We start from the raw sequence: 14,596 nt of genomic DNA, 5'->3' as shown, positions 1-14,596 counted from the left end.
GTACTTTTTTTTCTTTTTTCTTTTTTTTTTTCTAAATGTCTTCTCTTTATACACAGATCTTCTTCCACTTGCAATAGGGTTACACCCAGATAAACCCAACCCATCGCTAGTTGAAAATATCATAAGAAAAATGTATTTAATACATCTAACATACCAAACACCATAGCTTAGCTTAGCATACCTTAAACATGCTTGGAACAATTTCATTAGCCTACAGTAGGACAAAGTCATCTACCACAAAGCCTATTTTATAGCAAAGCATCAAATATCTCATGTAATTTGTTGAATACTGTGCTGAAAGTAAAAAACAGAATGGTTGTGTGGGTACAAGAGGGTTATATTATCTTGGTTGTTTATCCTCATGATGACATGGTTGACTGGGAGCTGTGGCTGACTGCTTCTGCCCAGCATCACAAGAGAGCACCATACAGCATATCGCTAGCTCAGGAAAAGATCAAAATTTAAAATTTGAAGTACCGTTTCTACTGAGTGTGTATGGTTTTTGAACCATCATAAAGTGGAAAACTCTTAAGTCGAACCATTGTAAGTGGGGACCGTTGAGATCATATAGTATACATGTCTTTGAGGTTCTACGTTTTATATTATCTTCTTTCATAGCTATTTTCTCAGATAGTTCAAAATTATTGGCATTATCCTTTTAATGTCTTCATATGAGTTGACTGTGTAGGTGACATTATTTCAGTAATCATTACCTTGTATTTGTACATTTAGTTTGTATTTGAATTTTCAATATTATATATAATGCTGAAATCTACTTCTGTGTTGCTGAAATATTTATTAATTTACAGGTCAACAGTTATGAGTATTTAAAAGTTCTTGTTAAATAATAAAAATAATAATAAAATTGCTTTTCAGAATAAGTAAATCAGGGACTTCCCTGGTGGTTCTGTGGTTAAGACTTCACCTTCCAGTGCAGGTGGAGCAGGTTCTATCCCTTGTGGGGGAGCTAAGATCCCACATGACTTGGGGCCAAAAAATCAAAACATAAAACAGAAGCAATATTGTAACAAATTCAATAAAGACTTTAAAAACGGTCTACATCAGAAAACAAATCTTAAAAAAAAGAATAAGTAAACCAATTTAAACTTTCACTAGAAGTATATGATAAACCCCATGTATGAAATCTCACACAGTTTAACTTTTATCCTTCTTTGAATTTCTCTAATTTGTTATGAATTGGCATGCTGTTTTTGCATAGGTGATTTTTAGTTTATATGACAAGGAAAAAGGTCACATTTACAAGCCAATGCTAATACATAACAAAAAAAAGCCGAAGTTCTTGATTTTTCTACCTTAAATCTTGTCTGTCAGATAGAACTGTCAGAGCAATACAATAATAAACAACATTTTAAAGATATAATTAAAGGCCAAGAATGGATGAAATAATTTAATAACATTATTTTCTAAATGAATTTAAGTCCTATACTGAAGTATTCAAAGACCTTATAAGTAAAAATGCTGAAACATTCTCAGAGATATTTTGCTGAGGTAAATTGGAGAATTAATTATATTTTCAATCCATTATAGCTCTATTTCTTATCTCTCTGATCTATTATGCTCTATTATTAATATTGTATTTATATTTTCTTCCTAATCTATTTTGGAGGGTAACTGGTAGTTACCTTTATAATTCTAAATAATATGCTTATTTCCTAATGTATTTACTTTAACTGTTAACAGTGTATGTTATCATATCTCACTTCACTCTGAAATTTACTTTCTAGTGTCCACTTTTGAAAAATATCGTTTTCTGGTAACAATGAATTATATTTAATTTAACATTATTTTTATACTTTGTTTTAAGAATTAAACCTGTTTCCAGTTTTCAACAATAATTATTAGAGTTTTATGACTAATTACTATTTAAATAATTATACTTACCTCCAGATCTACAACGCCATAAATTTCCTACTAAGTTTAAGTATTTGATAAAACTTTCTGTTTATTGAAATACATTCTCTAATATTATTTTTAGAAAGAGCAAATTGGTGGTTTACGTCCTGATTTATTGCATTTTTGATATTGCTTTTATATTTGAGTAACCATATAATTGGTAACACATGCTTAACTAACAGTTTTCCCCTCAATACCTGTAGATAACATCACATTGCCATCTCTCAGCTAATGATGGTGAGAAGATGTCTGAGAACAGCCTGATTTTTTTTTTTTTACCTTGTAGGTGATCTTCCTCTTTTCCCCTCATGGCTTGTGGGAATCTTTCTTTCTTTCTTTCTTTCTTTTTTTATCGTGTTAGTTTTTTGTTTGTTTGTTTTTAAATTTCTTTATTGTTTGGCTGCGTCAATCTTAGTTGCTGCATGTGGGATCTTTCGTTGTGGCCCGTGGGCTCTTAGTTGCAGTGCCTGGGCGTCTCTCTAGTTGTGGAGCGTGGGCTCCAGAGCACACGGGCTCCAGAGTTTGTCGGCTCTGTAGTTGCAGTGTGCGGGCTTAGTTGCCCCACGGCATGTGGGATCTTAGTTCCCTGATCAGGGATCGAACCAGGGTTCCCTGCATTGCAAGAACGATTCTTAACCACTGAACCACCAGGGAAGTCCTTGTAGGAATCTTTCCTTACCCTAATTTCAAACAGTACACCAGACTATGTCTCAGCCAATCTTTGATAATTTTCCTTAGAATTGTCAACAAAAAAAAATAATCCATCTAAGAAAGAAACAGAAAATTTAATTCAAGCCAAATTGAGGATTATAACCTGGGAATAGCACCTCAGAAAGCTCCAAGAACTGTTCCACCAGTTAGAAGTCAAAGCACAATTATGTAAGTTTTTTGAGACAGAGAGTTGTATATATATATTTTTAACATCTTTATTGGAGTATAATTGCTTTACAATGTTGTGTTAGTTTCTGCTGTATAACAAAGTGAATCAGCTATAGGTATACATATATCCCCATATCCCCTCCCTCATGCCTCTCACCCATCCTCCCTATCCTACCCCTCTAGTTGGACACAAAGCACCAAGTTGATCTCCCTGTGTTATGCAGCTGCTTCCCACTAGCTATCTATTTTTCATTTGGTACTGTATATATGTCAGTGCCACAGTGCCACTCTCTTACTTCATCCCAGTTTACCCCCCTCCCCTTGTCCTCAAGTCCATTCTCTACATCTGCATCTTTATTCTTGTCCTGCCCCTAGGTTCTCCAGAACCTTTTTTTTTTTTTAGACTCCATATATATGTGTTAGCATACAGTATTTGTTTCTCTCTTTCTGACTAACTTCACTCTGTATGACAGAATCTAGGTCCATCCACCTCACTACAAATAACTCAATTTCATTTCTTTTTATGGCCAAGTAATACTCCATTGTATATATGTGCCACATCTTCTTTATCCATTCATCTGTCAATGCACTCTTAGAGTGCTTCCAGGTCCTGGCTATTGTAAATTTGTAGATTTTTTGATAATGGCCATTCTGACCGGAGTGAGGTGATACCTCATTGTAGTTTTGATTTCCATTTCTCTAATGATTAGTGACATTGAGCATCCTTTCATGTGTTTGCTGGTAATCTGTATATCTTCTTTGGGGAAATGTGTATTTAGGTCTTCTGCCCATTTTTAGAATGGCTCGTTTGTTTTTTGATATTGAGCTGCATGAGCTGCTTGTAAATTTTGGAGATTAAACCTTTGTCAGTTGATTCATTTGCAAATATTTTCTCCCATTCTGAGGGTTGTCTTTTCGTCTTGTTTAGGGTTTCCTTTGCTGTGCAAAAGCTTTTAAATTTCATCAGGTCCCATTTGTTTATTTTTGATTTTATTTCCATTTCTCTAGGAGGTGGGTCAAAAAAGATTATGCTGTAATTTATGTCATAGAGTGTTCTTCCTATGTTTTCCTCTAAGAGTTTGATAGTGTCTGGCCTTACATTTAGGTCTTTAATCAATTTTGAGTTTATTTTTGTGTATGGTGTTAGGGAGTGATCTAATTTCATTCTTTTACAGGTAGCTGTCCAGTTTTTCAGCACCATTTATTGAACAGGCTGTCTCTTCTCCATTGTATATTCTTGCCTCCTTTATCAAAGGACCATATGTGTATGGCTCTATCTCTGGGCTTTCTATCCTGTTCCATTGATCTATATTTCTGTATTTGATCCAGTACCATGCTGTCTTGATTACTGTAGCTTTGCAGTATAGGCTGAAGTCAGGGAGCCTGATTCCTCCAGCTCTGTTTATCTTTCTCAAGATTGCTTTGGTTATTCGGGGTTTTGTGTTTCCATACAAATTGTGAAATTTTTTGTTCTAGTTCTGTGAAAAATGCCACTGGTAGTTTGATAAGGATTGCATTGAATCTGTAGGTTGCTTTGGGTAGTATAGTCACTTTCACAATGTTGATTCTTCCAGTCCAAGAACATGGTGTATCTCTCCATCTGTTTGTATCATCTTTAATTTCTTTCATCAGTGTCACATAGTTTTCTGCATACAGGTCTTTTGTCTCCTTAGGTAGGTTTATTCCTAGGTATTTTATTCTTTTGGTTGCAATGGTAAATTGGAGTGTTTCCTTAGTTTCTCTTTCAGATTTTTCATCATTAGTGTATAGGAATGCAAAAGATTTCTGTGCATTAATTTTGTACCTTGCTACTTTACCAAATTCATTGATTAGCTCTAGTAGTTTTCTGGTAGCATCTTTTGGATTCTCTATGTATAGTATCATGTCATCTGCAAACAGTGACAGCTTTACTTCTTCTTTTCCAATTTCAATTCCTTTAATTTCTTTTTCTTCTCTGATTGCTGTGGCTAAAACTTCCAAAACTATGTTGAATAATAGTGGCGAGAGTGTGCAACCTTGTCTTTTTCCTGATCTTAGTGGAAAGGGTGTCAGTTTTTCACCATTGAAGATTATGTTGGCTGTAGGTTTGTCATATATGGCCTTTATTATGTTGAGGTAAGTTCCTCTATGCCTGCTTTCTGGAGGGTTTTTATCATAAATCGATGTTGAATTTTGTCAAAATCTTTTTCTGCATCTATTGAGATTATCATATGGTTTTTATCCTTCAATTTGTCAATATCAGAGGGCTGTATACTAAATGGGATATAATATTATTGACAGTTGATACGATCCACATCTAAATATCATCGTGGCCCCTTACAAGATCAAGAATGTATGTTGTCTTTTAAGGAGTTGCCCTTTGATGCTAGGAGAATGTTGCTCTTTATGGTTGAGCAGGTGTTTCTGCTGATGGGAGAGATTTGGTCAATGCATAAGAAGATACACAATTCACATTAGGAGGGAGAGAGGAGGCCAAAGGGCAGAGAAATTTTTTTTTTTTTTTTGTGGCTTGCGGGCCTCTCACTGCTGTGGCCTCTCCCATTGTGGAGCACAGGCTCTGGATGCGCAGGCCCAGCGGCCATGGCCCACGGGCCCAGCCACTCCACGGCATGTAGGATCCTCCCAGACTGGGGCACGAACCTGCGTCCCCTGCATCGGCAGGCAGACCCTCAGCCACTGCGCCACCAGGGAAGCCCCTGAGAAAATTTTTTATGTTTAAATATTTTTTGTCTTACCATAAAATGTGAGCTTTATCTCACAGGATATAACAAGCTCTTTCTACACAGAACTTCAGATGAACGTTGTTGCATTATCTGGAACTTCCTTGTACTCCTTCTTGGATTTTTTTCCCCGTCTTCAAAAATTCCAATTATTTATATATTTGATCAACATTATCTTCCATAGCTACAATAGCTAATCTATCATTACTTAGTAATCTATCATTACTTGGGTTCTGGTTCTGTAGCTCTACAGTGTGTGATATTTTCTCCACTGTATCCTTCTTATTTTAAAATTGCTAATTCTACTTATTGATGTTGCTAAAGTAGGTTTAAGTTTTGAGATGATTTTACTTTTCTAATCAAATGCTTTACTTAATTTTGCCAGCTCCCTTTCATCTCTTGAGGTATATTCCTTCTTTACTCATAATTCTTTTCTTAGATCTCATGGTCTCTTAAATTTTCTTAAACGTTCAAACACCTGCTTTTTAATTTTCTTCTAATTTCTTAGGATATACATTTAATTGAATACTCCTCATTTTTCCTTTGCATGCTATATTCTCTTTTGTCAATGTAACAGAAATTTTAGAGTTACCATGATATTCTTTGTTGCTTTTGTTGTTTTCATACACTTTATTTCTGACTTCGAGAAGTTCCATCCATTCCTGTTAACTGTCCAAAATAGTGCTGACTGCCCCCAAATAGTGTCTTTTATTTCCCTTCCCTGTTTAAACAGATGCTATTGGAATCTTCTCCTTATTCTTTGAACTGGGTGCTTTAGTTATTCACTTGCTTGAAAGAGGGTGTAAACAGGGCCTGAGGCAATGGATAGCTGCATTCTGCATTTGTTATTTCTTCCCACTTTCTTTCCAAATCAGTTGACTCCCTGCCAAGGAGCATATCTGGATTTTGTCATTCTTCAGCTTTGGCACAAGCAATAAGGTTTTCAGTAATTTCCTTTGAAAATCTTTATAAGCAGAACTCTTCTCATACTTACTTTTATATCTGACATCAATCATATTTGTAACTCAGTTAAACTGCAGCAGGAATAACTGTGTGCAACACAATATTAGAAATAGTCTTACTTCTAATTCTATAACTACTAGTATTACCTATGTTACTACAGTAAGGATGATCTCCACCAGTTCCACTGAAGGAGACCAGGGAAACAAGGTACACCTAGTTTATTGGTACCTCAGCAGAGCTTATTGTAGAATCTCTTTAAAATCTCTAAGTAAATCATAAGGAAACATGGGATCACAATAGAAAAGACAGGGGCTTTGTAACTGGTTAAATGACTGTTGACAATTGGTAGACATCAACATTTCCTAAAGGGAAGAATTTTTAAAGAAATTTTACAGTATCTTATCTTTTTCATGTTCCTATACTACATTGATATTACTATCATTCCCTTGAATATTTATCACAATATTTTCAGAAAGCAAGAAGCAGATAAAATGGTAAATATATCAAACATATTGTATTGAACTATGATCTGTATTCAAAACAAAAATCATAGGAAGAAATATAAAATGCTGTACTTTAATTTAAATAAATTACCTAAATATTTATAGAATATGAAGGATGTGACTTTGCATCAGAATTAAAATAGACAATATTTTAAGCTAGATATGTCTGATTCAACAATGTAATACAAACTTATCTGGAATTAATAGAAGTCTGATAACCTAAACCTAGGATCTAGGACATGTGGTCTAGATCAATTTAGACACATCTGTTCTTTTCCAGAACTTTTTAGGAACTGGTAAAGTAGGTGGGAAGGACTTCTGCTGCCAGTTATGTATTTGCAGAAAAATTGAGAATATTGATGATATAGTCTGGTTAATACCTTTGAGGCTTTTTTATGACTGTCAAGGTTGAGGGCCCTACTTAGGAACAAGGATCACCCCTTAATTTTCCAAGGATTGTTGGATGTGACCCAACTGCAGGGACAGAATTTCACCATAATAGTTAACACAGTCAAAGTGTGCAATTTCGTTTCATGAATAATTGGTTTCCATCAGGATGGATGGATGACTTTGTTTGATGCAATGTGTGTTCTTGTCTGCTGCCCACTCCTCCTCCCTCAAATGTGGATTCCTGTGAAAGAAGGGTTGGAAAGGGCAATTTTGTATCTTGCAAGAAATAGGATACAGGTAACACTGCTTTGTGGACCAGTAACACAACACACACTGGAGAACATTTTTCCTACTATAAGGTACAGAAGGATAGAGAGGTGGCTAACTTTCTATGGACTGGAAGTGAAATTGGTGAATGACATCACAACAGGGCCCATAGGATCCACATGATCAAAATCATGTGGACATAGAATGATGTCATATGCTGGCCCATATGTTTGTTAATATATGTTCTCTCTTGTTGTATTCAAGGATTCTTTGGAGATTAAAAAAAAAAACCTCCCATATCAGAGATTCTTACCTGCCATGTGTGTTGCCATTTAATTGCTCTCATTACTAGTCTCAGCTAAACCATTAAGCAGAAAAATTCCTCTCAATTTTCTGCTCATTTAACTGCTAAAATAAACATTAGTGACCAGATTGAACTGGGAAACAAATTCAGAAGAGACAATAACGGCTAGGGTGAGTAGAGAGCAAAAGCCTAATGTAATACAGCAATTTAGGTTAAATGACCACTAGATCTAAATTCCATAAAAATTAAATTCTGATTAAAAATTAATATAGTTACTAATTTCAGAATTGTATTAAAAAAGAAGTAATAATTATTTTATGTTACTTACTCATTAAATGCTAATAAAGTTTTAGATTTAAATGATAAATCAAAGTTCTATTTTATTTTACTTTTAGTTTCTTCAATATTATCATGACAAATACTGGATAAGTAAACACACATAAACGTTTGTAAGTGCTCATTGCACTTACAAAGCAAAGTTGCATAATTTTAAACATAGTAATTTACAATAAAAATGATAATTAGGATAAGAACAATGCTAGAAAATATGTTCTGTTTGAGGTTTAAAAACATTTATTTTTACATGTTATATGAAAGGAAAAATTAAGCAAAATAAATGTAATTAAAAATACATTACAAACAAAGCAAAACAAAATAAAAATAATTAGCTATGACCAGTCATCCATCTAATTAAAAAATGAATAAAAATTAATATGCATTATGATGAAAAGGGTATCATCATACACTGTTGATGGTCATGTTTGTCTATTTGGAAAGCAATTTCACAGTATGTATCAAGAGCCTATAAATGTGTATGCTCCTTCATCCAGTAGTTTTTCTAGAAATATATCCAATGGAAATAAGTAGAAATATGGTCAAATTGTTATTTATATTCGTTAATACTGGAAAAAATAAAAACATTTAAAAATAAAACATTAGTTAAGTACATTATTAACTTCCATAGACTAAACTATTAGTTGGTCATTAAAACAGTATCTTTGAATATTTATTGAGAAAATGCCTAAAATAAAATGTTAATTCAAAGAAGCACAACATAGTTTACAGATAAGTGTTTTTAAAACAGTAAAACTAGTATCCATAGATTTATTATTAGGTAGTCTAATTACTGTGATTTTAATTGGTTTAGTTGTTATAACTGTATTTTTCAAATTGCCTAACAGACACATTACTTTTGTAATTTAAAATATCTGTCAATTGGAAAGGAGATCAAGATGGAGGAGTAGGAGGATGCTGAGCTCACCTCACCCAATGAACACATCAAAAATACATCTACATGTGGAGCAACTCTGAAAACAACCTAGGGACTATAAGAAAAGCTCTTCTACAACAAAGGCTGTAAAGAAAGAGCCACACGAAACCAGGTTGGAAGGGAGGAGAAGCAATCAGCTTGGGACCCATGCCCCTAGAAAGGGATACAGAAGAGGAGGGGCATATGATGTGCTCAGGGAGTGAGTGGTTCAAACCACGTATTGGGCACCCCAGACCTGGGGTCTGACACAGGGAAAATGATTCTCCTTAACTGGTTTGAAAATAAGTGACAACTGGCCAGGGGCTGTAAGAAACCAAGGCTATACTCTTGCACGTGCACATACTTGCTCATTCCTGGGAATAATGTAGAGGCAGTAGATTGAAAACTGCCTGGGCTCTGACCAGCTTGCCAGGACCATTCCAGCCCAAACCTTAGCCCACACCAGGCACATGCTCCAGCCCCTCTTGCTTCAGCACTGCTCTCAACTAGGGCAGAGTTGCCATTGACAATGGGAGAATTCACAATTAGAAGGAACGGAGCTGGCTTGGACCACACCATGCCTCTGAATATGGCAAACACAGCCATTGGCAGTGCTTGCATAGAGGCAGTAGATTGGAAATTGCCTGGGACTCTGAATGGCTTGCCAGGACCATCACAGCTTGTACCCCAGTGTGCATAGGGCATCCACTCCAGTCCCTCTTGTTCAGGCACAGCTCTCCACTAAGGAGAAGGCTGCCATTAGCAAGGAGAGTGCACAATTTAGAGGAAACAGAACCAGCTCAGACATGACTTTCAGGGTTTCTACTCCAGCAACTTGGGTGCTGCCACCTCCCCTGATAAGGCAGTGATTGCTACTGAGCATAGGAAAAGCCCTGGCTCAAACCTTGCTCTGGCTCTAGCTCCTCCTTCTCCATCCCTGCCTCCCAACAAAGTGGTAGTTGTCAGAACACTCTGGGGGAAGATGTGACCTGTCCTCACTTCAGATCCAGATCTCCCACCGCAGCCACTGGGCACATGCAGACAGAGAAGGAGCCTCCACACAAAAGGATATCCCTACAAGATCAAGATAGGTAACTGTTTTACCTTATTTCATAAACAGGGAAAGTTAAAAAATGAGAAGACAGAAAATACAGTTCAAATGAAAGAAGAAGAAAAATCCCTGAAAAAAACCCTAATGAAAAAGGATAATAATTTACCAGATAAAGAGTTCAAAGCACTTAGTAATAAGAATGCTAACACAGTTAGAATTTTAACAAGGAACTAGGAAATATAAAAAAGAATCAATCAGAGCTGAAGAATACAATAACTGAAATGAAAAATACACTAGAAGGAGTTAACAGAAGAGAAGGTGATACCAAAGAATGCATAAAAGAACTAGAAAATAATAGAAGTCACCCAATCAGAACAGAAAAAGAAAAATACATTTTAAAAAATGAGTATATTTTAGGGATGGTTTGGACAACATCAAACATACAAACATTCTCATTATAGGGGTCCAAGAAGAAAGAGAGGAAAGGGTCAAAAATGTATTTTATGAAATTATGGCTGAAATTTCCCAAAGCTGCAGAAGGAAACAAATTTCCAGGTATAGGAAGCAAAGAGAGTCCCAAACAAGGCAAACCCAAAGTGACCCATACCAAGACATATAAATAAAATGGCAAAATCTAAAGATAAAGGGAAAATTTTAAAGGCAGCAAGAGAAAACAAAGAGTCATATACAAGAAGACCCCCATAAGGCTATTAGCTGATTTTTCTACAGAGACTATGCAGGTCAGAAGGGAGTGGCATGATATATTCAAAGTTCTGAGAGGAAAAACCTGTAACCTAGAGTACTCTACTCACCAAGATTATCATTCAGAGTTGGAGGAGAGATAAAGAACTTATCAGACAAGCAAAAACTGAAAGATTTCATCAATACTAAACTGACCCTACAGGAAGTATTAAAGGGTCTTCTTTAAGTGGAAAAGAAAAGGTTATAACAAGAAGAATTTACAGAAAAGGAAAAATCCCACTAGTAAAGAAAAATATATCATAAAGCCTGTGGATCAACCACTTAAGTCAGCTACTATGATGATTAAAAGACAAAAAATGTGAAATAACCTGTAAATGCAATAAATAGTTAAGAGTTAGACATGAAGATGTAAAATATAATGTCAAAAACACAAAATGTGGGGAAGGAGAGCAAAAAATATATAACTTTTAGAATGTGTTTGAACTTATATGACTATCAATTTAAAACAAGTAAATATAGACCAACACATAGTTATAAGTCAATGTAACAAGTAGGTATATTTATAGATCACCATATAGTTGTTTGTCAACATACACATTCAGATCTGGATCTGAAGTGAGCATGAGTGATGTCTTCCCCTGGGGTATTCTGACAAATCAAAAACATGCAATAGATACACAAAAACAAGACAGAAAGGAACACAAGAAAAACACTAAAGAAAACACTCAAATTACAAGGGGAGAAGGCAAAAGAAGAAGAAAAGAATGGAGAAGAAATACCAGAAAAAATATATATATAAGTAACAAAATGGCCATAAGCATATACCTATCAATAATCACTTTATATGTCAATGGACCAGTCAAAAGACATAGGATGGCTAATTGGGTAAAAAAACAAAAGCCATCAATATGCTGCCTAAAAAAGACTCATTTTAGAGCTAAAGACACACATGAACTGAAAATAGGGGATGAAAAAAGATATTCCACACCAACGGGAATAAAAAAAGCTGGGGAGGGGGGTGGCTTCCCTGGTGGCACAGTGGTTGAGAGTCCGCCTGCTGATGCAGGGGATGTGGGTTCGTGCCCCAGTCCGGGAAGATCCCACATGCCGTGGAGTGGCTGGGCCCATGAGCCATGGTCACTGAGCCTGTGTGTCCGGAGCCTGTACTCCTTAACAGGAGAGGCCACAACAGTGAGAGGCCAGTATACTGCAAAAAAAAAAAAAAAAAGAAAGCTGGGGTAGAAATTCACATATCAGACAAAATGGACTTTAAAACAAAATCTATATAACTAAAGACAAAGAAGGGCATTATATAATGATAAAAGTATCAATACAAGAAGAGGATACAATATTCCTTAACCTATATGCATCTAATATAGGGACACATAAATATATAAAGCAAATATTAACAGACATAAAGGGAAAAATTGACAATAATACAATAATAGTAAGGGACCTAAACACACCATTTAACATCAATGGACTGATAATCGAGACAGAAAATCCATAAGGAAACACTAACCTTAAATGGCACATGAGACCACTTGGACCTAGTAGATATCTCTAGGACTTTCCATCCAAAAACATCTAAATACACATTCTTTTCAGGTGCACATGGAATGTTCTCCAAGATAGATCACATGCTATGCCACAAAACAAGTCTCAACAAATTTGAAAGGATAGTAATTATATCAAGCATTTTTTCCAAACACAACAGTATGAAAGTAGAAGTCAATTACAGGAATAAAAATGCCAAAAACACAAAGACATTGAGACAAAACAACAAGCTACTATAAAACTAATGCATCAATGAAAAAATCACAGAGGAAATTAAAAAATACCTTGACAAAAATGAAAATAAAAACAAAACTTTCCAAAATCTATGGGATGCAGGAAAAGCAGTTCTAAGAGGGAAGTTTATAGCAATACAAATCTACCTCAAGAAATAAGAAAAGTCTCAAATAAACAACCTGACCACCAGGAATTAGAAAAAGAAGAACAAAGCCCAAATCAGCAGAAAGAAGGAAATATTAAGGATCAGAAAGGAAATAAATGAGACCCAAAATCAATAGAAAAAATCAGTGAAACCAAGAGCTATCTTTCTAAAATAATAAACAAAACTGACAAGTGTCTAGGCTGGCTCATCAACACAAAAAAAAAAAAAATAAGAGAGAGAGAAAAGACACAATCAAAAAAAATGAAAGAGGAGGTATTAAAGCTGAGATACAAAAAGATACAAAATTACAACTGAGATACAATCACAGAGATACAAAAAGTCATAGGAGAATACTATGAACAGTTATATGCCAACAAACTGGACAACCTAGAAGAAATGGGTAAATTTCTAGAAACATGCAACCTTCCAAGACTGATTCAGGAAGAAACATACAATCTGAACAGACCTATCACTAGTAGTGAAATTGAAAGAGTAATCAAAAAACTCCCAGCAAACAAAAGTCCAGGACCAGATGGCTTCACAGAGGAATTTTACCAAATATATAAAGAACAGCTATTACTTATCTTCTCAAACTATTCCAAAAATCTGAAGAAAAGCATCACTCCCAAATTCATTCTATGTGACCATGATTACCCTGATATCAAAACCAAAGACACTACAATAAAAGAAAATTACAGGCCAATATTTTGACAAATATAGATGCAAAAAATACTCAGCAAAATATTAACAGAGTCCAACAATATATAAAAAGGATCATACAAGGTGATCAAATGGGATTTATTCCAGGGATAAAATGATGGTTCACTATCTGCAAATCAATGTGATACACCACATTAACAAAGAGAAGGACAAAAATCATCTCAGTTGATGCAGAAAAGCATTTGACAAAACTCAACATCTGATCATTATAAAAACTCTCATCAAAGTTATTATAAAGGGAAAATATCTTAACGTAATAAAGGCGGCTTATGAAAAACCCACAGCTAACATCACACTTAATGTTGAAAAGTGAAAAATTCTTCCTCTAAAATTAGGACAAGACAAGGATGCCCACTCTTGCCACTTCTTTATAACATAGTATTGGAAGTCCTAGCCACAGCATTCAGAAAATAAAAAGAAATAAAAGGCATTCAAATTGGAAGGGAAGAAGTAAAACTGCCACTATTTGCAGATGACATGTTATTACATGTAGAAAACCCTAAAGTCTCCACCAAAAAACTATTAGAACTCATAAATGAATTAGGTAAAGTTGCAGGATCCAAGATAAATATACAGAAATCTGTTACTTTCTATACACTAATAATGAATTATCAGAAAGAGAAAGCAAGAAAACAATCTTGTTCAAAATTACATCAGAAATAATAAAATACATAGAAATAAACTTAACCAAGGAGGTGAAAGACCTATACTCTGAAATCTGTGAAATAATAATGAAGAAATTTAAAGATGATACAAAGAAATGGAAAGATATCCCAAGTTCATGGTTGGAAGGATTAATATTGTTAAAGTGACCAATCTACAGATTTAATGCAATTCCTATCAAAATACCATGACATTTTGCACAGAACTAGAACAAATAATCTGAAAACTTATATTGAACCACAAAAGACACAAAATAGCCAAAGTAATCTTGAGAAAAAAGAAGCTGGAGGTATCATATGCCTTGACATCATACTATAGTACAAAGCTACAGTCAT

At 34.9% G+C, this 14,596-nt stretch overlaps 1 protein-coding gene across 1 annotated transcript in view; it reads right to left on the bottom strand.

Moving 5' to 3' along the window:
• Positions 1–14,596, bottom strand: part of GRIA4 (glutamate ionotropic receptor AMPA type subunit 4) — a 509,744-nt gene that overhangs the window by 467,987 nt on the left and 27,161 nt on the right. The gene's annotated exons all lie outside the window — the stretch shown is intronic.

Source organism: Lagenorhynchus albirostris, chromosome 9 (genome assembly GCF_949774975.1).
Source record: "Lagenorhynchus albirostris chromosome 9, mLagAlb1.1, whole genome shotgun sequence".
Taxonomy (NCBI): Eukaryota; Metazoa; Chordata; class Mammalia; order Artiodactyla; family Delphinidae; genus Lagenorhynchus; species Lagenorhynchus albirostris.
This window is presented reverse-complemented; position numbering and strand designations above follow the sequence as displayed.